General features: G+C 45.8%; 1 pseudogene; it reads left to right on the forward strand.

The window, feature by feature from the left end:
• The first annotated feature begins 4,205 nt into the window (after positions 1–4,205).
• LOC123640526 overlaps positions 4,206–26,703 on the forward strand; it is a 70,013-nt pseudogene continuing 47,515 nt past the window's right edge.

The following is a 26,703-nucleotide window of genomic DNA, read 5'->3' on the forward strand; positions in this document are numbered from 1 at the left end:
TGGCAGGCACCCCAAGGGGTTAAGTCCGGGGCCGCTCGGTGGAAATTCTGCTTCCATTTGTCTGAGTTTTAGATGGTTAGCATAGGACCGGTCTAGTATTGTCTGTTTGTGCCTTTGTGGATTTCTCTTGAGTGATATTGGCCAATTTATGAGAAAAAGACCAAGAAACGAGTCCGGACTCTTAGGTCACGCGTGTGATTGGTATTAAATGCCTACTGTGTGAGTGTCTGTAAGTGTGACTAATGGTGAATGAGGTTCGTGAGTGAGTCTGCTGAGCCGAGGTGCTGCTGAGTGGAACAGCCCAATAGCTTCTCCTTTTTCTATGGCCCTCTCTATCTCTGGATTTACAATCTCCTGGTTACAGATTGTTCTTTGGGGGCTCCCTTCCCTGTTGGCGCTACTGCTTGGTATTGGCTTGTACGCTGTGACCCCTCAATCCTGGGGACCTCTAAAGAAGGCTGCCTTCACACTTCTCTACTGGCTCTTGGTGGGACTCTTTTTGTGGCTGCAAACTGTCCCCCCTTTCTAGTGGCTTTGTGTCATGTGGTGTCTTTTGAACGTTTTCATTGCCCCCTTTTGATTAATAACCCTTTTTCTCCTCACGTGACTCAGGAGGACAGGGCATCCTCTGAGGCCCCACTGTGGAAAGAAATAAAACTAAAACAGGGTCTGACCAAGGCCAAGACCTGCTGCCCATTTTGTGCAAGGAACCAGAAAAACCAGTGGGCAACAAGAGTGGGCAGCAGGAACTCACCGGTGACGCCAGATCAGCTGATGGCACCAAAGCAGACCAACTAAAGGTGTCTGTTTCCTTGCAGGAGTGCTGCGCAGACATGGGACAGACACCATCAACTCCCCTGTCCATTATTGTGGGCCATTTTAAGGATGTTAAGGAAAGGGTGCACAGCCTTTCCCTAAAAGTAAAGAAAAAGAAATTCATCACCCTGTGCGAGGCGGAGTGGCCGACCTTTGGGGTGGGATGGCAACGGGAAGGGGCATTTGATGCTGAGCTTATTGAAAAAATAAAAGGGGTAGTCTTTGGTCATCACGGCCATCCGGACCAAGCCCCCTATATTATAGTCTGGCAGGACTTGGTCCAGGATCCGCCACCTTGGCTAAAGACCCTCCTGCCAGCATCAAGGAAGAAGACAAAAGCCCTAGTTACAAAAGAGCCCACCTGGGACGATTGTCAGCAACTGCTAAAAGTTCTCTTCACCACTGAAGAGAGGGAAAGAATAGAGGGGGAAGCACAAAAACTGGTTCCAGGATATGATGGCAGACCCACCGCTAACCCAGGGATCACAGACCAAGCGTTTCCACTCGAATGACCCCCCTGGGACTACAATGAGGCTCAAGGTAGGGAGCGTCTCCGGGTCTACCGCCAGACTTTAATGGCCAGTCTCCGGGCGGCGGCACGAAAGCCGACCAATTTGGCTAAGGTAGGGGATGTTCGACAGGGGCCTGAGGAGAGTCCAGCGGCTTATCTAGAGAGGATTATGGAGGCTTTCAGACAGTACACTCCCATAGATCCTACTGCAGAAGAGAGCAAGGCGACAGTAATAATGGCTTTTGTTAACCAGGCAGCCCCTGACATTAGGTGTAAGGTGCAGAAAATAGACAGGTTAAGTGAGAAAACTCTGAGAGACCTGCTGGAAGTGGCAGAAAAAGTCTATAACAATAGGGAGATGCTGGAAGAGAAGTTAGAAAGAATAAGACAGGAAGATAGGAAGTTCCAGGTGGGTGAGGTGCGTAAGGCAAATAAGGAGATGGCCAAGATCCTACTTGCAGCCATGGAAGGGGGTCAGTTTAGGGGCAAATGGCCGAAAACAACCTCGGAGAGAGAGGCTAGGCAAGGATCAGTGTGCACACTACAAAAAGCAGAGACATTGGGCTAGAGAATGTCTCAAGAAAAAAGGGGGGGCAGAAAGGAGAACATTGCTTAAGAGAGTCTTACTAGTGGGGCAAGAAGAAGATAGTAAATAGGGAAGATGGGGTTCGGACCCTCTCCCCGAGCCCAGGGTAACCTTAAATATAGAGGGGAGCCCAGTCAGTTTCCTGATAGACACAGGGGGTGCTCAGGCAGATGCTGGGACCTTGGAGGCGGCCGGTGGCATACCTGTCCAGAATGCTAGATCCAGTGGCGGCAGGATGGCTGGCGTGCCTGCGGATCGTCGCAGCTACTGCTTTGCTGGTCAAAGATGCCAACAAGCTCACCCTGGGACAGCATCTGCAAATTACCACCCCTCACGCCATAGAGGGGATCCTGAGACAGCCACCAGGGCGATGGATTACAAACGCGAGGTTGACTCACTACCAGGGACTCCTGTTGGATGCTCCTCTCATCGAGTCCCGGACTCCTGCCATCCTGAACCCAGCTACGCTTCTGCCAAGATGCTGAGCCGGCAACACCTGAACATAGCTGCCTTGAGATCCTGGCCGAGACCCAGATGGCCTGGAGTGACCTGCAAGACCGCCCCCTCGCAAACAGTGACCTGACCTCGTTCACGGATAGGAGCAGCTTCGTCCAGGACAGACACAGGTATGCAGGGGCGGCCATAGTAGATGAGCAAGGCAGGCTTATCTGGGCCACGTGCCTTCCACAGGGGACCTCGGCCCAGAAGGCTGAACTGGTCGCATTGACAGAAGCCCTTCGCCGGGCCCAGGGGAAGAGGCTGACAGTGTATACTGACAGCTGCTATGCCTTCGGGACAGTGCATATACATGGAGCCCTCTATAGAGAAAGGGGCTTCATTACAGCTGAAGGCAAAGAGATTAAGCACAAGCCAGAGATACTCCAACTACTAGAAGCCATCCTGCTACCCAAGGCAGTGGCTGTAGTCCATACCCCGGGGCACCAGAGGGGGGACTCCCTTGAGGCCAGGGGCAACCGGGCCGCGGACGCTGAGGCAAAGAAGGGCTGCGGAGGGACCGGTACTAACCGATGTTCTGCATCTGAGCTTGCCGCCCCCTGGAATGGGGAAGATGCCCCCCCAACCGGACTATTCCAGCACGGACATAAAGTGGGCTACAGAAAAACTGCAGGCGATGCCAAACAAGGACGGCTGGTTCCAAGACGGAGAACATCGCCTGATAGTCCCTGAGACCTTGGGGAACCACCTACTAGGGCACTTGCACCGGACAACGCATCTTGGCAAGAAGAAGATGTTACAGCTGCTGGCCACAGCACAACTCAGATTCAAATCACAAGAGAAAACAGCAGAAGACATTGTCAAAAACTGCCGTGTCTGCCAGGTTATGCAGCCGGGGAGGATCAGAGGGACCCATACAGGTACCAGGGAAAGGGGGAGGCAACCAGGATTATTTTGGGAAATAGATTTTACAGAGATAAGACCAGGGAAATATGGGTAGAAATATTTACTGGTCATGATAGATACCTTCTCAGGGTGGGTAGAGGCTTTTCCTACTAAAGGAGAAACTGCTTTAATAGTGGCAAAGAAAATATTAGAGGAAATAGTTCCCAGGTGCCGGCTGCTGGAGAGCATAGGGTCTGACAATGGGCCAGCCTTCACAAGTCAGGTTAGTCAGGGGCTAGCCTGGCTCTAGGGGCAAATTGGAAATTGCATTGTGCATATAATCCCCAGAGCTCAGGGCAGGTAGTAAGAATGAACAAAACCCTGAAGGAGACTTTGACTAAATTGGTCCTGGAGACTGGCGGAGACTGGGTGACCCTCCTTCCCTTCACCCTGTTCCGAGCCCGGAACACCCCTATCATTTAGGCCAAACCCCCTTTGAGATTGTATAGGGTGCTCCTCCACCTGTAATACCAAAAATGATCTCTAGGGCTCTGCCTGAAAACCCTAAAAGAAGTGCTGCAGGCTGTACAGGCCCTGCAACGAGTTCAAAGCCAGATCTGGCCTGCCCTCCAAGCCTTTTATCAGGCCACCCGACAGGAGGAAAAAGAGGTTGACGGGCACCCCTACCAGCCGAGAGATTGGGTATGGATAAAATGGCACAATAGCCCCGATTCCCCAAGACCAAGAATTCACGGGACCGGGGCGGGACTGGTGGAATAATAACTCATATGGGGGAGGTGGCAGTGGTATGAGGGAACGGAGAGTATCCATGAATAGAAATGGGTTTTATGCATGTCCAAGGTATAAATCCGGGGTAATGAGATGCAAGTGTGGGGGAGTCAGGTCTGTCTGCTGTGCAGACTGGAAGTGTGTGACAACCAATGACGGAGAATGAAAATGGCAGGTACCGCCTCTTTTTTTTTTTTATCAAAGTGTCTTTTGTCCGGCCATACTCACAAACCAGGAATACCTCTGACTGTAACCTAATACGTGTAAGATTCACAGATAAAAAAAATCGGGACAGACGGTGGGTCTTGGGACTATCCTGGGAAATATTTCTCTATCAGCGCCCAATATTTGGCACTATAATAGAGTTTAAAGTAAGAGTTTCTCCCATCTCAGGTGCTACGGGACTTAATACAGTGCTGGGGGAAAAACAAGACAGTACCAAAGTCTAAAAATGAGAAAAGGAGGAGACCCCATGTACGAGCAAGAGTGCTCATAGGAACAAGAAAAAGGGGGGAATGAAGGGCAGAAGGGGGAGCAGGAGTGACTCCTTGACAGGCTGAATCTCCTCACACAAACCTAAGTTTTGGTTTCCCCAAGATGGGTGGGCCTAAGTCACAAGTTCCCGGGACAGGTCCTCCTCTTCCCGCCCAGTGACTCTGCAAAAGAGCTGGGAAAGTATTGGGACGTGGAGCACCTTGGAGCAAACCAATCAGGAGACAATTAGATCAAGCCACCCTTGAAGGAGCAAATGAACTAAAGGGGGAGGGGGAATGGTGTGCATAGCTAAGTAACCTACTGAAAGGCATAAAAGCTTAGTTTTTACCCCAGGGCTGGGTTCTAGTTCATAAAGAGACCACTGCGTTGGTGCTCAGAGACTTGGACACTGGCTCAAGCCAGCCAAAAAACTCCTTTGCCTTTTGCAGCCTTGGACTCTGCCATTCTGTTCCCAGGGCCCAGGGAATCTGGCTCTAATAAGCATAAGAATCCTTCTTTGGAGATGCAATATTTTTCTGGGGTGGCAAGCAAACGGCCTCTGTCAGTCCTGGGTTTGATTGGACTACCGCCAGACATAAGAAGTGCGCCTTTGCCTGAGAGGTGAATAGTGTGGAACCTGTTTCAGTCTAAAGACTGAAACACGATTGGCATTTTTCACCGTTCCTTTCAGAATCATTTGATTCATCAGCTAGGAATGGCGATTCCTTCTCTAGACCAATGGAAGGCTAGGCCAAAGTAACTCGATCTTTCCAAGAGGTGTGTGGCACAACTTTTGAAATAACCACTAGGTTGAGGAACTATTTGGTATTTTTTCGTAGCACTTTTCAAGATAATTGTCAAAAGGTTGGTCTCTGCATCCTCAAGCATATGAGAGTTTTCACAGACAAAAGTATGCTGAGGCCCAGTAAACTTGGCATTTCCAATAGTTGGTACTAGAGACTATAAAGAAAGTGTTCTTTTAAGTATTATTAAACTGTGGTTTAACCATTATTTTCAGAACCAGAGCAGGTTTCTCGCATTAGCATAAGAATCCTTCTTCCTAGTTGAGATTTCTGTGTGGGGTGTAAGTGCAGGGCTTCTGTCAGCCCTGTGTTTGATTTGTTTACCTCCAGAGTTGGTAAGTGCATATTTGCGTGAGATGGGAAAAGTGTGGGTCGTGCTTCAGATTTCATACTGACACATTTTAAATAACCAGTATGTTGGTAATTATTTGCCATTCCCATCGCGTTTGGCACCGTAATAGTGATAAGGTTGGTCTCTGCATCCTGAAGCCTATGATGTTTTTCCCAGGGAAAACTCTACTGAGGCCCAGGTAACTTGGTATTTCCCATACCTGGCACCAGAGCCTTTGGAGATACGATTGCTTTCAGTATTATTTCACCATACTTTCACCACTGTTTCAAGAATGGGAGCACTTTTCAACCATTAGCATAGGAATCCTTCTTTGGAGATGAGATATTTTTCTGGGGTGGCAAGTGCAGGGCCTCTGACAGTCCTGGGTTTGTTGGACTAGCCCCAGACATGAGAAGTGCACCTTTGTGTGAGGGGTGAATAGTGCGGATCAGAATCATTTGCTTCATCAGCTAGGAATACGAATTCCTTCTCCAGGCCAATGGAAGGCTAGGCCAAAGTAACTCGATCTTTCCAAGAGGTGTGTGGCACAACTTTTGAAATAACCGCTAGGTTGAGAACTATTGGGTATTTTTCCGTAGCACTTTTCACCGTAATTCTCATAAGGTTGGTCTCTGCATCCTTAAGCATACGATAGTTTTCACAGACAAAAGCGTGCTGAGGCCCAGTAAACTTGGCATTTCCAATAGTTGCTGCTAGAGAGTATCAAGAAAGAGTTTTTCAAGTGTTATTCCACTGTGATTTCACCATTATTTTCAGAATCAGAGCAGGTTTAATGCATTAGCATAAGAATCCTTCTTCCTGGTTGAGATTTCTGTGTGGGGTGTAAGTGCGGGGCTTCTGTCAGCCCTGTGTTTGATTTGTTTACCTCCAGAGTTGGTAAGTGCATATTTGCGTGAGATGGGAAAAGTGTGGGTCGTGCTTCAGATTTCATACTGACACATTTTAAATAACCAGTATGTTGGTAAATATTTGCCATTCCCATCGCGTTTGGCACCGTAATAGTGATAAGGTTGGTGTCTGCATCCTGAAGCCTATGATGTTTTTCCCAGGGAAAACTCTACTGAGGCCCAGGTAACTTGGTATTTCCCATACCTGGCACCAGAGCCTTTGGAGATACGATTGCTTTCAGTATTATTTCACCATCCTTTCACCACTGTTTCAAGAACGGGAGCACTTTTCAACCATTAGACTAGGAATCCTTCTTTGGAGATGAGATATTTTTCTGGGGTGGCAAGTGCAGGGCCTCTGACAGTCCTGGGTTTGTTGGACTAGCCCCAGACATGAGAAGTGCACCTTTGTGTGAGAGGCCGGCTCCTTTCTCATTAGAGAGAGTGAAACCAGCATAGGTGCCTTCTCCCTGTCTGTGAAGGATGTCACTGCCCAGGGGGAAATAGTCAAGCACTATAAGATTGCCTCCTGGAAAAAGGGGGCTACTACATCTCCCTCCGGGCCACCTTCCCCTCGCTCCAGGCCCTGGTGCAGCACTACTGCAAGAAAGGGGATGCTTTGTGCCAGAGGCTGACCGTGCCCTGCGTGAGCCTCGCTCCTCAAAACCCTTGGGCCCAGGACGAGTGGGAGATCCCGCGGCAGTGTCTCAGGCTGGTCAGGAAACTCGGATCGGGGCAGTTTGGCGAAGTCTGGATGGGGTACTACAGAAACAATGTAAAGGTGGCCATCCAGACCTTGAATGAGGGAAGGATGTCTCCGGAAGCCTTCCTGGGTGAGGCCATCCTGATGAAGACTCTGCAGCACGAGAGGCAGGTCCGGCTCTACGCCGTGGTCACCAAGGAGCCCGTCTATATTGTCATCGAGTACATGGCCAGAGGGTGCCTGCTGGACTTCCTGAAGACAGACGACGGTGGCAGACTGTCCCTCCCGAGACTGATCGACATGTCAGCCCAGATCGCCGAAGGGATGGCGTACATGAGCACATGAATTCTATCCACCACGACCTATGGGCAGCCAACATCCTGGTGTCTGAGACCTTGTGTTGCAAAATCGCTGACATCGGTTTGGCTAGGATCATTGACAGTGAATACACTGCCCAGGAGGGTGAGCAGAGCCCCACAACTGCAGGGGAGACCTTGGGCCTTACCTCCCCGACTCCCCAAAGCCTCTTGACATTACATGGTACGGCCCCGTGTGCAGAGACCTGAGAGCACTGTGGTTTCTACTATTCTAGACCAGCATTTCCCTAACTGTGTTCAGCAGAGTAGTAATGCCCCCAGACCTCCCACTGAGGAATGGCTTTAGGATAAGGTCAGTTTGGAGAAACTGTAGTTCATCGCCCTTCCTGCCTTGGAGATTCCCAATGCACATCAGCATAAAGGCACTGAGAAGTCCTGCAGCCAAGAAACAATTCACATTCACCTCACCTGGTGTCTCCTGAACTAGTTTCAGCCCCCAATACTATTTCCACCTGGGTCCTATTAATCTCCCGCAGAACTAGGCTTTCACAGAGCACACTTTGGGAAACACAGCTCAAATGTGCGAGCACCAAACCTTACACCTGAATTAGGGTCTGCACAGAGCTCTCAGTTTTCTCTGCTAATATAACTGAGGTACAAGTTGACTTCACAAGAGGATCTGAGGGGTCAAATACATTTGCCTGCGAGCAAGCGAGATTCACTAAGCATATGAGTAAGCCCTGCAGAAGGGTAGATGTGGCTGGTTCCCTGCGGGGAGTTAGCTAGGCTCCCCGCAAAGGGATTTTGTCTCTTTCTTTGGATCAGGTCTCTAAGTTGACCACGCCAGTTTGCAGGGAGTTAGCTACGCTCCCAGCAAAGAGGTTTTTTCTTCAGATCAGCTCTCTCAGGTCTCTTTCTTTGGATCAGGTCTCTAAGTTGACCACGCCAGTTTGCAGGGAGTTAGCTACGCTCCCAGCAAAGAGGTTTTTTCTTCAGATCAGCTCTCTCAGGCAGGAGTCATCGCAAAGGATGAAAAAAATAGTAGGAAACAGAAATAATAATAATAATACAGAGAGCCAAAGATATAGTTTATAAAGTAAAGGTTTATGAAAATAGATAAAAGCAGGGTATCCGGATGGGGATATTTCCTCCCGCTAGAAATATCTCCAAAACTGAATATCCACACAGGTATTTTATAGGGTAGGTACAGGCTCCCGTTGCCAAGGGCAACGGAATTCACATACTAACAGGCAGTTTGCTTTAGGGTCAAAGTCTTCTAAAAGGCAAGTACAGATCCTTTAACTAACTCTAACTAGGGGAACAATGAGTTGTAAAATCTCCTTCTAAAATCAAAGTAGTTGTAAAATCAAACTTCTAAGTTTTCTGATAAGGCTATTACTTTAGCAAAAACCAGAGACATCTTGGCTCCAGTGATTGTGTTCTTGGAGACAGAGATGATTTCATAAGTCAACATGAGCTGTGCTTTGTGTTAATTACTTTAACCATATGGCTCCTTCTGGGCCCCGCTTGGGCATTAGCATATCTCTCTGATCAGCTCTCATCTCCGGGGGTCTTTGCCAGCTCCAGAAACCCATGGCTCTAGGAAGAGGCCGGCCTTGTTTTGAAAACAGATGAGAACCATAGGCCCAGTTTACAGCTGTCTCTTTGCAGTGCAGCTTTTACCGACCAAGGAGACGCCCTCCTGAGACCAGGCAGCTTTTGAACCAACACATTTATTTTTTCTTTAAGGCAAAGCCTTATGTGACTTCTGAAATCAAATCTTGTCTCCAGAAACACAGGGGGCATTTCTCTGACTCAGTATTCTTAGGCCCAACAGTTCCCTGGGGAACTTCCGACTGCCTGGGCCACTGAGAGAGTCGGACAATGGGAGGGAGTGCCACTCGAGACCTGTGCGCTGCTGGGAATGGCGACCAGGCCCACCGCTGTCACAGGGCCTCATGGGGCGTCAGGATGCAAGTCCTTCTTCATCATGAGTCTAGGCAGTCCAGGAATAAAAAAAAAAAATCTGAAAAAGGATCCGCACTTTTTACCGTTCCTTTCAGAATCATTTGCTTCATCAGCTAGGAATGGCGATTCCTTCTCCAGACCAATGGAAGGCTAGGCCAAAGTAACTAGATCTTCCCAAGAGGTGTGTGGCACAACTTATGAAATAACCGCTAGGTTGAGAACTACCTGGTATTTTTTGGTAGCACTTTTCATCATAAGTGTCATAAGGTTGGTCTCTGCATCCTCAAGCACACGATAGTTTTCAAGACAAAAGCATGCTGAGGCCAAGTAAACTTGGCATTTCCAATAGTTGGCACTAGAGACTATAAAGAAAGTGTTCTTTTAAGTATTATTCCACTATGGTTTCACCATTATTTCCAGAACCAGAGCAGCTTTCTCGCATTAGCATAAGAATCCTTCTTCCTAGTTGAGATTTCTGTGTGGGGTGTAAGTGCAGGGCTTCTGTCAGCCCTGTGTTTGATTTAACTCCAGAGTTGGTAAGTGCCTATTTGCATGAGATGGGAAAAGTGTGGGTCGTGCTTCAGATTTCATACTGACACTTTTTAAATAACCGGTATGTTGGTAATTATTTGCCATTCCCATCGCGTTTGGCACCGTAATAGTGATAAGGTTGGTCTCTGCATCATGAAACCTATGATGTTTTTCACAGAGAAAACTCTACTGAGGCCCAGGTAACTTGGTATTTCCCATACCTGGCACCAGAGCCTTTGGAGATACGATTGTTTTCACTATTATTTCACCATCCTTTCACCAGTGTTTCAAGAACAGAAGCACTTTTCAACCATTAGCCTAGGAATGCTTCTTTGGAGATGAGATATTTTTCTGGGGTGCCAAGGGCAGGGCCTCTGACAGTCCTGGGTTTGCTGGACTAGCACCAGACATGAGAAGTGCGTCTTTGTGTGAGGGGTGAATAGTGCGGATCAGAATCATTTGCTTCATCAGCTAGGAATACGAATTCCTTTTCCAGGCCAATGGAAGGCTAGGCCAAAGTAACTCGATCTTTCCAAGAGGTGTGTGGCACAACTTTTGAAATAACCGCTAGGTTGAGAACTATTGGGTATTTTTCCGTAGCACTTTTCACCGTAATTCTCATAAGGTTGGTCTCTGAATCCTTAAGCATATGAAAGTTTTCACAGACAAAAGCATGCTGAGGCCCAGTAAACTTGGCATTTCCAATAGTTGCTGCTAGAGAGTATCAAGAAAGAGTTTTTCAAGTGTTATTCCACTGTGATTTCACCATTATTTTCAGAATCAGAGCAGGTTTAATGCATTAGCATAAGAATCCTCCCTCCTGGTTGAGATTTCTCTGCTGGGTGTAAGTGCAGGGCTTCTGTCACCCTTGTGTTTCATTTGTTTACCTCCAGAGTTGGTAAGTGCATATTTGCATTTGATGGGAAAAGTGTGGATCCTGCTTGAGATTTCATCCTGTCACTTTTGAAATCACGAGTATGTTGGTAATTATTTGCCATTTCCATCTCGTTTTGCACCGTAACAGTGATAAGGTTGGTCTCTGCATCCTTAAGCCTATGATGCTTTTTGCAGAGAAAACACTACTAAGGCCCAGCTGACTTGGTATTTCCCATACCTGGCACCAGAGCCTTTGGAGATACGATTGTTTTCAGTATTATTTCACCATCCTTTCACCACTGTTACGAGAACTCGAGCACTTTTCAACCTTTAGCCTAAGAATCATTCTTTGGAGATGAGACATTTTTCTGGGGTGGCAAGTGCTGGGCCTCTGTCAGTCCTGGGTTTGTTGGACTAGCGCCAGACATGAGAAGTGCGCCTTTGTGTGACAGGTGAATAGTGTGGATCCTGTTTCAGTCTAAAGACTAAAACAGGATCCGCACTTTTCACCGTTCCTTTCAGAATCATTTGCTTCATCAGCTAGGAATGGCGATTTCTTCTCCAGACCAATGGAAGGCTAGGCCAAAGTAACTCGATCTTTCCAAGAGGTGTGTGGCACCGCTTTTGAAATAACCGCTGGGTTGAGAACTATTTGGTATTTTTCCGTAGCACCTTTCACCATAAATGTCCTAAGGTTTGTCTCTGCATCCTTAAGCATAGGATAGTTTTCACAGACAAAAACATGCTGAGACCCAGTAAACGTGGCATTTCCAATAGTTGGTACAAGAGATTAAAAAGAAAGTGTTCTTTTAAGAATTATTCCACTGTGGTCTCAGCATTATTTTCAGAACCTGAGCAGGTTTCATGCATTAGCACAGGAATCCTTCCTTGTAGTTGAGATTTTCGGGTGGGGTGTACGTGCGGGTCTTCCTTCAGCCCTGTGTTGGATTTGTTTACCTCCAGAGTTGGTAAGTGCATATTTGCGTGAGATGGGAAAAGTGTGCATCGTGCTTCAGATTTCATCCTGACACTTTTGAAATCACCAGTATGTTGGTAATTATTTGCCATTTCCATAGCGTTTTGCACCGTAATAGTCCTGAGGTCGGTCTCTGCATCATGAAGCGTATGATGCTTTTCACAGAGAAAACTCTGCTGAGGCCCAGGTAACTTGGTATTTCCCATACCTGGCACCAGAGCCTTGGAAGATAGGATTGTTATCAGGATTATTTCACCATCCTTTCAAAACTCTTTCAAGAACGGGAGCCCTTTTCAACCATTAGCATAAGAATTCTTCTTTGGAGATGAGATATTTTTTAGGGGTGGCAAGTGCAGGGCCCCTGTCAGTACTGGGTTTGTTGGGCTAGCGCCAGACATGAGAAGTGCACCTTTGTGTGACAGGTGAGTAGTGCGGATCCTGCTTCAGTCTAAAGACTGAAACAGGAGCCGCACTTTTCACCGTTCCTTTCAGAATCATTTGATTCATCAGATAGGAATGGCGAATCCTACTCCAGACAAATCGAAGGCTAGGCCAAAGTAAACTCGATCTTTCCAAGAGGTGTGTGGCACAACTTTTCAAATAACCGCTAGGTGCAGAACTGTTTGGTATTTTTCCGTAGACCTTTTCACCTTAATTGTCATAAGGTTGGTCTCTGCATTCTTAAACATACGAGAGTTTTCACAGACAAAAGCATGCTGAGGCCCAGTAAACTTGGCATTTTCAATAGTGCGTACTAGAGATTATAAACTATGTGTTCTTTTAAGTATTAATCCACTGTGATTTCACCATTATTTTGAGAACCTGAGCAGGTTTCACGCATCAGCATAAGAATCTTTCCTCCTACCTGAGATTTCTGGGTGGGGTGGAAGTGCAGGGCTTCCTTCAGCCCTGTGTTTGATTTGTTTACTTCCAGAGTTGGTTAGTGCATATTTGCGTGAGATGGGAAAAGTGTGCATCGTGCTTCAGATTTCATCCTGACACTTTTTAAATCACCAGTATGTTGGTAATTATTTGCCATTTCCATAGCGTTTTGCACCATAATAGTCATGAGGTCAGTCTCTGCATCCTGAAGCCTGTGATGCTTTTCGGAGAGAAAACTCTGTTGAAGCCCAGGTAAATTGGTATTCCCCGCACCTAGCACCGGAGCCGTGGAAGATAGGATTGTTTTCAGTATTATTTCACCATCCTTTCACCACTGTTTCTAGAACAGGAGCCGTTTTCAACCGTTAGCGTAAGAATCCTTCTTTGGAGATGAGATAATTTTCTGGGGTGACAAGGGCAGGCCCTCTGTCAGTCCTGGGTTTGTTGGACTGGCGCCAGACATGAGAAGTGCACCTTTGTGTGAGAGGGGAATAGTGCGGATTCTGTTTTAGTCTAAAGATTGAAACAGGTTCCACACTTTTCACCGTTCCTTTCAGAATCATTTGCTTCATCAGCTAGGAATGGCGATTCCTTCTCAAGACCAATGGAAGGCTAGACCAAAGTAACTCGATCTTTCCAAAAGGTGTGTGGCACAACTTTTGAAATAACGGCTGGGACGAGAACTATTTGGTATTATTCCGAAGCACTTTCCACCGTAGTTGTCATAAGGTTGGTCTCTGCATCCTTAACCATAGGAGACTTTTCACAGAGAAAAGCGTCTTGAGGCCCTGTAAACTTGACATTTCCAATACTTGGTAGTAGAGACTAGAAAGAAAGTGTTCTTTTAAGTATTATTCCACTGTGGTTTCACCATTATTTTCAGAATCTGAGCAAGTTTCACACATTAGCATAAGAATCACTCCTGATAGTTGAGATTTCTGGGTGGGGTGTAAGTGCAGATCTTCCTTCAGCCCTGTGTTTGATATGTTTACCTCCAGAGTTGGTAAGTGCCTATTTTCGTGAGATTGGAAAAGTGAGGGTCGTGCTTCAGATTTCATCCTGACACTTTTGAAATCACCAGTATGTTGGGAATTATTTGCCATTTCCATAGCGTTTTGCACCGTAATAGTCATAAGGTCGGCCTCTGCATCCTGAAGCCTGTGATGCTTTCCGCATAGAAAACTCTGATGAGGCCCAGGTAACTTGGTATTTCCCATACCTGGCACCAGAGCCTTGGAAGATAGGATTGTTTTCAGTATTATTTCACCATCCTTTCACCACTGTTTCAAGATCGGGAGCACTTTTCAACGGTTAGCGTAAGAATCCTTCTTTGGAGATGAGATATTTTTCTGCGGTGGCAAGTGCAGGGCCTTTGTCAGTCCTGGGTATGTTGGACTAGCGCCAGCCATGAGAAGTGCGAATTTGTGTGAGAGGTGAATAGTGCGGATCGTGTTTAAGTCTAAAGACTAAAACAGGATCCGCACTTTTCACCATTCCTTTCAGAATCATTTGATTCATCAGTTAGGAACGGCGATTCCTTCTCCAGACCAATGGAAGGCTAGGCCAAAGTAACTCGATCTTTCCAAGAGGTGTGTGGCACAACTTTTGAAATAACAACTAGGACAAGAACTATTTGGCATTTTGCCGAACCACTTTTCACCATAATTGTCATAAGGTTGGTCTCTGCATCGTTAAGCATATGAGAGTTTTCACAGACAAAAGCGTGCTGAGGACCAGTACACTTGGCATTTCCAATAGTTGGTACCAGAGACTATAAAGAAAGTGTTCTTTGAAGTATTATTCCAGTGTGGTTTCACCATTATTTTCAGAACCTGAGGAGGTTTCACGCATTACCATAAGAATCCTCCCTCATAGTTGAGATTTCTGTGTGGGGTGTAAGGGCGGGCCTTCTGCAAGCCCTGTGTTTGATTTGATTACCTCCATAGTTGGTAAATGCATATTTGCGTGAGATGGGCAAGGCGTGGATGGTGCTTCAGATTTCATCCTGACACTTTTGAAATCACCAGTATGTTGGTATTTATTTGCCATTTCCATGGCGTTTTGCACAGCAATAGTGATAAGGTTGGTCTCTGCATCCTTAAGCCTATGATGCTTTTCGCAGAAAAAACTACCCTTAGGCCCAGATAACTTGGTATTTCCCATACCTGGCACCAGAGTCTTTGTAGATAGGATTGTTTTCAGTATTATTTCATCGTCCTTTGACCACTGTTTCAAGATCGGGAGCATTTTTCAACCATTAGCCTCAGACTCCTTCTTTGGAGATGAGATAATTTTCTGGGGTGGCAATTGCAGGGCCTCTGTCAGTCCTGGGTTTGTTGGACTAGCACCAGACATGAGAAGTGCGCCTTTGTGTGACAGGTTAATAGTGCGGATCCTGTTTCAGTCTAAAGACTGAAACAGGATCCGCACTTTTCACCGTTCCTTTCAGAATCATTTGCTTCATCAGCTAGGAATGGCGATTCCTTCTCCAGACCAATGGAAGGCTAGGCCAAAGTAACTGGATCTTCCCAAGAGGTGTGTGGCACGGCTTTTGAAATAAGCGCTAGCTTGAGACCTATTTGGTATTTTTCCGTAGCACTTTTCACCATAATTGTCATAAGGTTGGTCTCTGCATCCTGAAGCATAGGATAGTTTTCACAGACAGAAACATGCTGAGGCCCAGGAAACGTGGCATTTCCAATAGCTGGTACGAGAAACTATCAAGAAAATGTTCTTTTAGGTATTATTCCACTGTGGTTTCACCATTATTTTCAGAACCAGAGCCGGTTTCACTCATTAGCATAAGAATCCACCCTCCTGGTTGAGATTTCTGTGTCGGGTGTACAGCGGGCCTACTGTCAGCCCTGTGTTTGATTTGTTTACCTCCGGAGTTGGTAAGGGCATATTTTCGTGAGATGGGAGAAGTGTGGATCCCGCTTCAGGATTCATCCTGACACTTTTGAAATCAGCAGTATGTTGGTAATTATTTGCCATTTCCATGGCGTTTTGCACAGCAATAGTGATAAGGTTGGTCTCTGCATCCTCAAGCCTATGATGCTTTTCGCAGAAAAAACTCCCCTGAGGCCCAGAAAACTTGGTATTTCCCATACCTGGCACCAGAGTCTTTGGAGATAGGATTGTTTTCAGGATTATTTCATCGTCCTTTCACCACTGTTTCAAGATCGGGAGCACTTTTCAACCGTTAGCCTCAGAATCCTTCTTAGGAGATGAGATAATTTTCTGGGGTGGCAATTGCAGGGCCTCTGTCAGTCCTGGGTTTGTTGGACTAGCACCAGACATGAGAAGTGCGCCTTTGTGTGACAGGTGAATAGTGCGGCTCCTGTTTCAGTCTAAAGACTGAAACAGGATCCGCACTTTTCACCGTTCCTTTCAGAATCATTTGCTTCATCAGCTAGGAATGGCGATTCCTTCTCCAGACCAATGGAAGGCTAGGCCAAAGTAACTGGATCTTCCCAAGAGGTGTGTGGCACCGCTTTTGAAATAAGCGCTAGCTTGAGACCTATTTGGTATTTTTCCGTAGCACTTTTCACCATAATTGTCATAAGGTTGGTCTCTGCATCCTGAAGCATAGGATAGTTTTCACAGACAGAAACATGCTGAAGCCCAGGAAACGTGGCATTTCCAATAGCTGGTACGAGAGACTATCAAGAAAGTGTTCTTTTAGGTATTATTCCACTGTGCTTTCACCATTATTTTCAGAACCAGAGCTGGTTTCACTCATTAGCATAAGAATCCACCCTCCTAGTTGAGATTTCTGTGTGGGGTGTACAGCGGGCCTTCTGTCAGCCCTGTGTTTGATTTGTTTACCTCCAGAGTTGGTAAGGGCATATTTTCGTGAGATGGGAAAAGTGTGGATCCCGCTTCAGGATTCATCCTGACACTTTTGAAATCAGCAGTATGTTGGTAATTATTTGCCATTTCTATGGCGTTTTGCACAGCAATAGTGATAATGTTGTTCTCTGCATCCTCAAGCCTATGATGCTTTTCGCAGAAAAAACTACCCTTAGGCCCAGATAACTTGGTATTTCCCATACCTGGCACCTGAGTCTTCGGAGATAGGATTGTTTTCAGGATTATTTCATCGTCCTTTCACCACTGTTTCAAGACCGGGAGCACTTTTCAACCGTTAGCCTAAGAATCCTTCTTTGGAGATGAGATAATTTTCTGGGGTGGCAATTGCAGGGCCTCTGTCAGTGCTGGGTTTGTTGGACTAGCTCCAGAAATGAGAAGTGCGCCACTGTGTGACAGGTGAATAGTGCGGATCCTGTTTCAGTCTAAAGACTGAAACAGGATCCAGGATCCGCACTTTTCACGTTCCTTTCAGAATCATTTGCTTCATCAGCTAGGAATGGCGATTCCTTCTCCAGACCAATGGAAGGCTAGGCCAAAGTAACCGGATCTTCCCAAGAGGTGTGTGGCACCGCTTTTGAAATAAGCGCTAAGTTGAGAACTATTTGGCATTTTTCCGTACCACTTTTCACCATAATTGTCATAAGGTTGGTCTCTGCATGCTGAAGCATAGGATAGTTTTCACAGACAGAAACATGCTGAGGCCCAATAAACTTGGCATTTCAAACAGTGGGTACTAGAGACTATCAAGAAAGTGTTCTTTTAAGTATTATTCCACTGTGGTTTCACCATTATTTTCAGAACCAGAGCTGGTTTCTCGCATTACCATAAGAATCCTCCCTCACAGTTGAGATTTCTGTGTGGGGTGTAAGGGCGGGCCTTCTGCCAGTCCTGTGTTTGATTTGATTATCTCCATAGTTGGTAAGTGCATATTTTCGTGAGATGGGCAAAGCGTGGATGGTGCTTCAGATTTCATCCTGACACTTTTGAAATCAGCAGTATGTTGGTAATTATTTGCCATTTCCATGGCGTTTTGCACAGCAATAGTGATAAGGTTGGTCTCTGCATCCTTAAGCCTATGATGCTTTTCGCAGAAAAAACTCCACTTAGGCCCAGATAACTTGGTATTTCCCATACCTGGCACCAGAGTCTTTGGAGATAGGATTGTTTTCAGGATTATTTCATCGTTCTTTCACCACTGTTTCAAGATCGGGAGCATTTTTCAACCGTTAGCCTCAGGATCCTTCTTTGGAGATGAGATAATTTTCTGGGGTGGCAATTGCAGGGCGTCTGTCAGTCCTGGGTTTGTTGGACTAGCACCAGACATGAGAAGTGCGCCTTTGTGTGACAGGTGAATAGTGCGGATCCTGTTTCAGTCTAAAGACTGAAACAGGATCCGCACTTTTCACCGTTCCTTTCATAATCATTTGCTTCTTCAGCTAGGAATGGCGATTCCTTCTCCAGACCAATGGAAGGCTAGGCCAAAGTAACTGGATCTTCCCAAGAGGTGTGTGGCACCGCTTTTGAAATAAGCGCTAGCTTGAGACCTATTTGGTATTTTTCCGTAGCACTTTTGACCATAATTGTCATAAGGTTGGTCTCTGCATCCTGAAGCATAGGATAGTTTTCACAGACAGAAACATGCTGAGGCCCAGGAAATGTGGCATTTCCAATAGCTGGTACGAGAGACTATCGAGAAAGTGTTCTTTTAAGTATTATTCCACTGTGGTTTCACCATTATTTTCAGAACCAGAGCCGGTTTCACGCATTACCATAAGAATCCACACTCCTAGTTGAGATTTCTGAGTGGGGTGTACAGCGGGCCTTTCTGTCAGCCCTGTGTTTGATTTGATTACCTCCATAGTTGGTAAGGGCATATTTTCGTGAGATGGGAAAAGTGTGGATCCCGCTTCAGGATTCATCCTGACACTTTTGAAATCAGCAGTATGTTGGTAATTATTTGCCATTTCCATGGCGTCTTGCACATCAATAGTGATACGGTTGGTCTCTGCATCCTCAAGCCTATGATGCTTTTCGCAGAAAAAACTCCCCTTAGTCCCAGAAAACTTGGTATTTCCCATACCTGGCACCAGAGTATTTGGGGATAGGATTGTTTTCAGGATTATTTCATTGTCCTTTCAAAACTGTTTCAAGATCGGGAGCACTTTTCAACCGTTAGCCTAATAATCCTTCTTTGGAGATGAGATAATTTTCTGGGGTGGCAATTGCAGGGCCTCTGTCAGTCCTGGGTTTGTTGGACTAGCACCAGACATGAGAAGTGCGCCTGTGTGTGACAGGTGAATAGTGCGGATCCTGTTTCAGTCTAAAGACTGAAACAGGATCCGCACTTTTCACCGTTCCTTTCAGAATCATTTGCTTCATCAGCTAGGAATGGCGATTCCTTCTCCAGACCAATGGAAGGCTAGGCCAAAGTAACTGGATCTTCCCAAGAGGTGTGTGGCACCGCTTTTGAAATAAGCGCTAAGTTGAGAACTATTTGGTATTTTTCCGTAGCACTTTTCACCATAATTGTCATAAGGTTGGTCTCTGCATGCTGAAGCATAGGATAGTTTTCACAGACAGAAACATGCTGAGGCCCAATAAACTTGGTATTTCAAATAGTGGGTACTAGAGACTATCAAGAAAGTGTTCTTTTACGTATTATTCCACTGTGGTTTCACCATTATTTTCAGAACCAGAGCCGGTTTCACGCATTACCATAAGAATCCTCCCTCATAGTTGAGATTTCTGTGTGGGGTGTAAGGGCGGGCCTTCTGCCAGCCCTGTGTTTGATTTGATTACCTCCATAGTTGGTAAGTGCATATTTGCGTGAGATGGGCAAAGCGTGGATGGTGCTTCAGATTTCATCCTGACACTTTTGAAATCACCAGTATGTTGGAAATTATTTGCCATTTCCATGGCGTTTTGGACAGCAATAGTGATAAGGTTGGTCTCTGCATCCTTAAGCCTATGATGCTTTTCGCAGAAAAAACTCCCCTTAGGCCCAGATAACTTGGCATTTCCCATACCTGGCACCAGAGTCTTTGGAGATAGGATTGTTTTCAGTATTATTTCATCGTCCTTTCACCACTGTTTCAAGACCGGGAGCATTTTTCAACCGATAGCCTCAGAATCCTTCTTTGGAGATGAGATAATTTTCTGGAGTGGAAATTGCAGGGCCTCTGTCAGTCCTGGGTTTGTTGGACTAGCACCAGACATGAGAAGTGCGCCTTTGTGTGACAGGTGAATAGTGCAGATCCTGTTTCAGTCTAAAGACTGAAACAGGATCGGCACTTTTCACCATTCCTTTCAGAATCATTTGCTTCATCAGCTAGGAATGGCGATTCCTTCTCCAGACTAATGGAAGGCTAGGCCAAAGTAACTGGATCTTCCAAGGAGGTGTGTGGCACCGCTTTTGAAATAAGCGCTAGGTTGAGACCTATTTGGTATTTTTCCGTAGCACTTTTCACCATAATTGTCATAAGGTTGGTCTCTGCAACCTGAAGCATAGCATAGTTTTCACAGACAGAAACATGCCGAGGCCCAGGAAACGTGGCATTTCCAATAGCTGGTACGAGAGACTATCCAGAAAATGTTCTTTTAGGTATTATTCCACTGTGGTTTCACCATTATTTTCAGAACCAGAGCCCGTTTCACTCATTACCATAAGAATCCTCCCTCATAGTTGAGATTTCTGTGTGGGGTGTACAGCGGGCCTTCTGTCAGCCCTGTGTTTGATTTGTTTACCTCCGGAGTTGGTAAGGGCATATTTTTGTGAGAGGGGAAAAGTGTGGATCCCGCCTCAGGATTCATCCTGACACTTTTGAAATCATCAGTATGTTGGTAATTATTTGCCATTTCCATGGCGTTTTGCACAGCAATAGTGATAAGGTTGGTCTCTGCATCCTCAAGCCTATGATGCTTTTCGCAGAAAAAACTCCCCTGAGGCACAGAAAACTTGGTATTTCCTATACCTGGCACCAAAGTCTTTGGAGATAGGATTGTTTTCAGGATTATTTCATCGCCCTTTCACCACTGTTTCAAGATCGGGAGCACTTTTCAACCGTTAGCCTAAGAATCCTTCTTTGGAGATGAGATAATTTTCTGGGGTGGCAATTGCAGGGCCTCTGTCAGTCCTGGGTTTGTTGGACTAGCACCAGACATAAGAAGTGCGCCTTTGTGTGACAGGTGAATAGTGCGGATCCTGTTTCAGTCTACAGACTGAAACAGGATCCGCACTTTTCACCGTTCCTTTCAGAATCATTTGCTTCATCAGCTAGGAATGGCGATTCCTTCTCCAGACCAATGGAAGGCTAGGCCAAAGTAACTGGATCTTCCCACGAGGTGTGTGGCACCGCTTTTGAAATAAGCGCTAAGTTGAGAACTATTTGGTATTTTTCCGTACCACTTTTCACCATAATTGTCATAAGGTTGGTCTCTGTATCCTGAAGCATAGGATAGTTTTCACAGACAGAAACATGCTGAGGCCCAATAAACTTGGCATTTCAAACAGTGGGTACTAGAGACTATCAAGAAAGTGTTCTTTTAAGTATTATTCCACTGTGGTTTCACCATTATTTTCAGAACCAGAGCCGGTTTCACGCATTACCACAAGAATCCTCCCTCATAGTTGAGATGTCTGTGTGGGGTGTAAGGGCGGGCCTTCTGCCAGCCCTGTGTTTGATTTGATTACCTCCATAGTTGGTAAGTGCATATTTGCGTGAGATGGGAAAAGCGTGGATGGTGCTTCAGATTTCATCCTGACACCTTTGAAATCACCAGTATGTTGGTAATTATTTGCCGTTTCCATGGCGTTTTGCACAGCAATAGTGATAAGGTTGGTCTCTGTATCCTTAAGCCTATGATGCTTTTCGCAGAAAAAACTCCCCTTACGCCCAGATAACTTGGCATTTCCCATACCTGGCACCAGAGTCTTTGGAGATAGGATTGTTTTCAGTATTATTTCATCGTCCTTTCACCACTGTTTCAAGACCGGGAGCATTTTTCAACCGTTAGCCTCAGAATCCTTCTTTGGAGATGAGATAATTTTCTGGGGTGGCAATTGCAGGGCCTCTGTCAGTCCTGGGTTTGTTGGACTAGCACCAGACATGAGAAGTGCGCCTTTGTGTGACAGGTGAATAGTGCGGATCCTGTTTCAGGGTAAACACTGAAACAGGATCCGCACTTTTCACCGTTCCTTTCAGAATCATTTCCTTCATCAGCTAGGAATGGCGATTCCTTCTCCAGACCAATGGAAGGCTAGGCCAAAGTAACTGGATCTTCCCAAGAGGTGTATGGCACCGCTTTTGAAATAAGCGCTAGCTTGAGACCTATTTGGTATTTTTCCGTAGCACTTTACACCATAATTGTCATAAGGTTGGTCTCTGCAACCTGAAGCATAGGTTAGTTTTCACAGACAGAAACATGCTGAGGCCCAGGAAACGTGGCATTTCCAATAGCTGGTACGAGAGACTATCAAGAAAGTGTTCTTTTAGGTATTATTCCACTGTGGTTTCACCATTATTTTCAGAACCAGAGCCGGTTTCACTCATTAGCATAAGAATCCACCCTCCTAGTTGAGATTTCTGTGTGGGGTGTACAGCGGGCCTTCTGTCAGCCCTGTGTTTGATTTGTTTACCTCCGGAGTTGGTAAGGGCATATTTTCGTGAGATGGGAAAAGTGTGGATCCCGCTTCAGGATTCATCCTGACACTTTTGAAATCAGCAGAATGTTGGTAATTATTTGCCATTTCCATGGCGTTTTGCACAGCAATAGTGATAAGGTTGGTCTCTGCATCCTCAAGCCTATGATGCTTTTCGCAGAGAAAACTCCCCTGAGGCCCAGAAAACTTGGTATTTCCCATACCTGGCACCAGAGTCTTTGGAGATAGGATTGTTTTCAGGATTATTTCATCGTCCTTTCACCACTGTTTCAAGATCGGGAGCACTTTTCAACCGTTAGCCTAAGAATCCTTCTTTGAAGATGAGATAATTTTCTGGGGTGGCAATTGCAGGGCCTCTGTCAGTCCTGGGTTTGTTGGACTAGCACCAGACATGAGAAGTGCGCCTTTGTGTGACAGGTGAATAGTGCGGATCCTGTTTCAGTCTAAAGACTGAAACAGGATCCGCACTTTTCAGCGTTCCTTTCAGAATCATTTGATTCATCAGCTAGGAATGGCGATTCCTTCTCCAGACCAATGGAAGGCTAGGCCAAAGTAACTGGATCTTCCCAAGAGGTGTGTCGCACCGCTTTTGAAATAAGCGCTAAGTTGAGAACTATTTGGTATTTTCCGTACAACTTTTCACCATAATTGTCATAAGGTTGGTCTCTGCATGCTGAAGCATAGGATAGTTTTCATAGACGGAAACATGCTGAGGCCCAATAAACTTGGCATTTCAAACAGTGGGTACTAGAGACTATCAAGAAAGTGTTCTTTTAAGTATTATTCCACTGTGGTTTCACCATTATTTTCAGAACCAGAGCAGGTTTCACGCATTACCATAAGAATCCTCCCTCATAGTTGAGATTTGTGTGTGGGGTGTAAGGGCGGGCCTTCTGCCAGCCCTGTGTTTGATTTGATTACCTCCATAGTTGGTAAGTGCATATTTGCGTGAGATGGGCAAGGCGTTGATGGTGCTTCAGATTTCATCCTGACGCTTTTGAAATCACCAGTATGTTGGTAATTATTTGCCATTTCCATGGCGTTTTGCACAGCAATAGTGATAAGGTTGGTCTCTGCATCCTTAAACCTATGATGCTTTTCACAGAAAAAACTCACCTTAGGCCCAGATAACTTGGTATTTCCCATACCTGGCACCAGAGTCTTTGGAGATAGGATTGCTTTCAGGATTATTTCATCGTCCTTTCACCACTGTTTCAAGATCGGGAGCACTTTTCAACCATTAGCCTAAGAATCCTTCTTTGGAGATGAGATAATTTTCTGGGGTGGCAATTGCAGGGCCTCTGTCAGTCCTGGGTTTGTTGGACTAGCACCAGACATGAGAAGTGCGCCTTTGTGTGACAGGTGAATAGTGCGGATCCTGTTTCAGTCTAAAGACTGAAACAGGATCCGCACTTTTCACCGTTCCTTTCAGAATCATTTGCTTCATCAGCTAGGAATGGCGATTCCTTCTCCAGACCAATGGAAGGCTAGGCCAAAGTAACTAGATCTTCCCAAGAGGTGTGTGGCACCGCTTTTGGAATAAGCGCTAGGTTGAGACCTATTTGGTATTTTTCGGTAACACTTTTCACCATAATTTTCATAAGGTTGGTCTCTGCAACCTGAAGCATAGGATAGTTTTCACAGACAGAAACATGCTGAGGCCCAGGAAACGTGGCAGTTCCAAAAGCTGGTACGAGAGACTATCAAGAAAGTGTTCTTTTAGGTATTATTCCACTGTGGTTTCACCATTATTTTCAGAACCAGAGCCGGTTTCACTCATTAGCATAAGAATCCACCCTCCTAGTTGAGATTTCTGTGTGGGGTGTACAGCGGGCCTTCTGTCAGCCCTGTGTTTGATTTGTTTACCTCCGGAGTTGGTAAGGGCATATTTTCGTGAGATGGGAAAAGTGTGGATGCCTCTTCAGGATTGATCCTGACACTTTTGAAATCAGCAGTATGTTGGTAATTATTTGCCATTTCCATGGCGTTTTGCACAGCAATAGTGATAAGGTTGGTCTCTGCATCCTCAAGCCTATGATGCTTTTCGCAGAAAAAACTCCCCTGAGGCCCAGAAAACTTGGTATTTCCCATACCTGGCACCAGAGTCTTTGGAGATAGGATTGTTTTCAGGATTATTTCATCGTCCTTTCACCACTGTTTCAAGATCGGGAGCACTTTTCAACCGTTAGCCTAAGAATCCTTCTTTGGAGATGAGATAATTTTCTGGGGTGGCAATTGCAGGGCCTCTGTCAGTCCTGGGTTTGTTGGACTAGCACCAGACATGAGAAGTGCGCCTTTGTGTGACAGGTGAATAGTGCGGATCCCGTTTCAGTCTAAAGACTGAAACAGGATCCGCACTTTTCACCGTTCCTTTCAGAATCATTTGCTTCATCAGCTAGGAATGGCGATTCCTTCTCCAGACCAATGGAAGGCTAGGCCAAAGTAACTGGATCTTCCCAAGAGGTGTGTGGCACCGCTTTTGAAATAAGCGCTAGCTTGAGACCTATTTGGTATTTTTCCGTAGCGCTTTTCACCATAATTGTCATAAGGTTGGTCTCTGCAACCTGAAGCATAGGTTAGTTTTCACAGACAGAAACATGCTGAGGCCCAGGAAACGTGGCATTTCCAATAGCTGGTACGAGAGACTATCAAGAAAGTGTTCTTTTAGGTATTATTCCACTGTGGTTTCACCATTATTTTCAGAACCAGAGCCGGTTTCACTCATTAGCATAAGAATCCACCCTCCTAGTTGAGATTTCTGTGTGGGGTGTACAGCGGGCCTTCTGTCAGCCCTGTGTTTGATTTGTTTCCCTCCGGAGTTGGTAAGGGCATATTTTCGTGAGATGGGAAAAGTGTGGATCCTGCTTCAGGATTCATCCTGACACTTTTGAAATCAGCATGATGTTGGTAATTATTTGCCATTTCCATGGCGTTTTGCACAGCAATAGTGATAAGGTTGGTCTCTGCATCCTCCAGCCTATGATGCTTTTCGCAGAAAAAACTCCCCTGAGGCCCAGAAAACTTGGTATTTCCCATACCTGGCACCAGAGTCTTTGGAGATAGGATTGTTTTCAGGATTATTTCATCGTCCTTTCACCACTGTTTCAAGATCGGGAGCACTTTTCAACCGTTAGCCTCAGAATCCTTCTTCGGAGATGAGATAATTTTCTCGGGTGGCAATTGCAGGGCCTCTGTCAGTCCTGGGTTTGTTGGACTAGCACCAGACATGAGAAGTGCGCCTTTGTGTGACAGGTGAATAGTGCGGATCCTGTTTCAGTCTAAAGACTGAAACAGGATCCGCAGTTTTCACCGGTCGTTTCAGAATCATTTGCTTCATCAGCTAGGAATGGCGATTCCTTCTCCAGACCAATGGAAGGCTAGGCCAAAGTAACTGGATCTTCCCAAGAGGTGTGTCACACCGCTTTTGAAATAAGCGCTAAGTTGAGAACTATTTGGTATTTTTCCGTACAACTTTTCACCATAATTGTCATAAGGTTGGTCTCTGCATGCTGAAGCATAGGATAGTTTCCACAGACGGAAACATGCTCAGGCCCAATAAACTTGGCATTTCAAACAGTGGGTACTAGAGACTATCAAGAAAGTGTTCTTTTAAGTATTATTCCACTGTGGTTTCACCATTATTTTCAGAACCAGAGCCGGTTTCACGCATTACCATAAGAATCCTCCCTCATAGTTGAGATTTCTGTGTGGGGTGTAAGGGCGGGCCTTCTCCCAGCCCTGTGTTTGATTTGATTACCTCCATAGTTGGTAAGTGCATATTTGCGTGAGATGGGCAAAGCGTGGATGGTGCTTCAGATTTCATCCTGACACTTTTGAAATCACCAGTATGTTAGTAATTATTTGCCGTTTCCATGGCGTTTTGCACAGCAATAGTGATAAGGTTGGTCTCTGCATCCTTAAGCCTATGATGCTTTTCGCAGAAAAAACTCCCCTTACGCCCAGATAACTTGGCATTTCCCATACCTGGCACCAGAGTCTTTGGAGATAGGATTGTTTTCAGTATTATTTCATCGTCCTTTCACCACTGTTTCAAGACCGGGAGCATTTTTCAACCGTTAGCCTCAGAATCCTTCTTTGGAGATGAGATAATTTTCTGGGGTGGCAATTGCAGGGCCTCTGTCAGTCCTGGGTTTGTTGGACTAGCACCAGACATGAGAAGTGCGCCTTTGTGTGACAGGTGAATAGTGCAGATCCTGTTTCAGGGTAAACACTGAAACAGGATCCGCACTTTTCACCGTTCCTTTCAGAATCATTTGCTTCATCAGCTAGGAATGGCGATTCCTTCTCCAGACCAATGGAAGGCTAGGCCAAAGTAACTGGATCTTCCCAAGAGGTGTG

This window comes from Lemur catta, chromosome 6, assembly GCF_020740605.2.
Source record: "Lemur catta isolate mLemCat1 chromosome 6, mLemCat1.pri, whole genome shotgun sequence".
Lineage (NCBI taxonomy): Eukaryota > Metazoa > Chordata > Mammalia > Primates > Lemuridae > Lemur > Lemur catta.